Raw genomic sequence first — 2,247 nt, 5'->3', positions numbered from 1 at the left:
TCTTTATTCTGAGTTTCATTTTCTCCAAGCACTCTGTGCAGGATGGATGCCAATGAAGCATCCTAACAGAAAAGCATTCTCTCTGGACCCTGGTTAACAATGCATCCAAAAGCAGGATTTCATAATTTTTATTCACCTTCTGATGACATAAGAAATGTATTCATTTTTATTTAGCATCATTTGCCTTATCTTTATTATTTATTTATTTATTTATTTTAGCACAAACACATTTATTTACTAACCAAAGAGATGATCCTAATTAAACTAACACTTGGAAACGGTTGCATGTAAAATGTTTGTGGTAAAAGAGAATTGAACGCAATAATGAAAAAAAAAGGCAGTGTGGAGATTTGCTCATTGAACTGAACTTGTTTATTCTTATAACTAATTCCTGTCCAGAAGGAGGATGGAATTTTTACTGAGTACAGGCGACATTGTTAATGACACATTCCACCACTAATTTCCCATCTTCCAATTTTCTTGTTATTGTGCTTTCCTTTCCATCCCATTCCTAACGTTGAACCAATGCGTCGTTTATAAAGTTTCAGACAAGTCTGAGTTTTCCTGCCATCAGCTGTGGTTTCTTGAAACTTTTCTCTCAGGTTACATGAAAACTGTGTTGCCTTCAACGTGCTCTCAGTTTTTATGGTGAAGTTTACGCCATCAGTAGTGATGACACAATCTAATTTGGCCATGACACCTATTTTCCACAGAGTCATTCCTAATCCTGCTTCCTTCAGGTACCTGTCAAAGCCTTTGCTGTTCTCTAGCACCGTTTCCCTACCTGCTGCTGGATGGTGGCTGTGGCAGGCGCCGGTGGCGTGTGAGGCAAGCAGAGCAGAGTGCGGCATGAGGAGCATTGCCCCTTATCTTTAAATTTTAATGTTTTTTAAAGTTTGAACACTCAATGCTAAGTTGAAATGGTTCAGGTTTTACCCCATATTGATTTTAATGAGTGTCATTGGTTCCTTTTTACAGTAACAGGGAGCCATTAGGCTCACAGCATTTTGGAACTGACTGGGAAAAGAAAGTGGCAGGGCAGAGGGGTATGGGGGAGGCACCCGGGATGGAAAGAATGTCAGGGGTTACGCTGGGAGAGACTGATTATTGTCCTTATCACCCTGTCCTGCAGTCACACCTTGGGTGTGACTGCTCTTGGAAAAATATTCTTTTGGTAGCTGACCTAATTTATTGTCATCATCATTTGGTGAAACAGTACACCACAAAAAAAATCTCCGTAGTCAGACATTCCGGCAAACAACTGTACTGTGGATACTTCAGTGTGTTTTACAAGTTACAGCAATGGGAAGTTGAGACAGTTCAGTTATACTAAGCTCCTGGTGTCTTGGGTGGGAACATTAATTAATACCTTACATGTGAAGGAGGCTTTGTATTTTATAGAACATATACCATTTAAATGATTTCCTCTAATGCTGCCAGTAACCCTATGAGGAAACTGAGGCTCAGAGAAATTAAACAGTGAGGACATGTAACATATACTGGGCACTCAGGAACGTTAGTCTGGCTAGTCATTTTTCTGGGAGTGCCATTTAATCCTTCCAACAATACTCTAGGATGAGAGGTGGTTTCCTGCCTTTCAGATTAGGAAGCCGAGGCCCAGAGCGGTGATGTGTCTGATCCAGATATTCAGAGCATGTGGTCATTGCTCTAGGAGTCACATTGGGTCTGCTGGTCCCAGGCACCTGTTCCTAACCACTCCTTGATACTGCCAGGGATTTAAATCAGGGATCAGAATTATGGTCTTTTGACTTCTTGCTCAGGGATATTTTCTCTTTAAGTGCCAAAAAGAGAAAATATACAAAACAGCTCAGATTCTTTTTTTTCTTGCCACATCTTACCAGGGCCTATTGAATTGAGGACTGTAAATATATGAGGTCAACATGCAGTGAAAATGTTAAAACAGTGCCATGTAGAAGGCAGCATCGGCCAGGTCTCCTCAGTCCATTTGTGGCTTGTGAAAATGAAAGTACTTGCTTAAAGTGCAAAGAATGACACGGCACATTTGGCCCTCCATAAATTCCTAGGGAATAAATGCATCTTTGTGAGCAGAGAACAACGAAAAATGGGTGGCATTAGAGTGGCCTTTCCCCATTTCATCTGGTCAAAGTTAGCCTTCTTTTTCTATTTTTTTTTTCTTACTTCATCTTACCTCATTACCTCAAAGAAATGCTGCGTTTACGTTTTATCTAGTTTTTGTTGGGTATTTTCAATTTCTTTCTTTGTAAA

At 40.1% G+C, this 2,247-nt stretch overlaps 1 pseudogene; it reads right to left on the bottom strand.

The window, feature by feature from the left end:
• Positions 1-437: 437 nt before the first annotated feature.
• LOC105310832 lies at positions 438-860 on the bottom strand (annotated as a pseudogene).
• Between the last annotated feature and the right edge of the window lie 1,387 nt (positions 861-2,247).

This window comes from Pteropus vampyrus, unplaced genomic scaffold, assembly GCF_000151845.1.
Source record: "Pteropus vampyrus isolate Shadow unplaced genomic scaffold, Pvam_2.0 Scaffold12745, whole genome shotgun sequence".
Taxonomy (NCBI): Eukaryota; Metazoa; Chordata; class Mammalia; order Chiroptera; family Pteropodidae; genus Pteropus; species Pteropus vampyrus.
The sequence above is the reverse complement of the archived record's forward strand: the minus strand, read 5'-3'. Positions and strand labels throughout refer to the sequence as shown.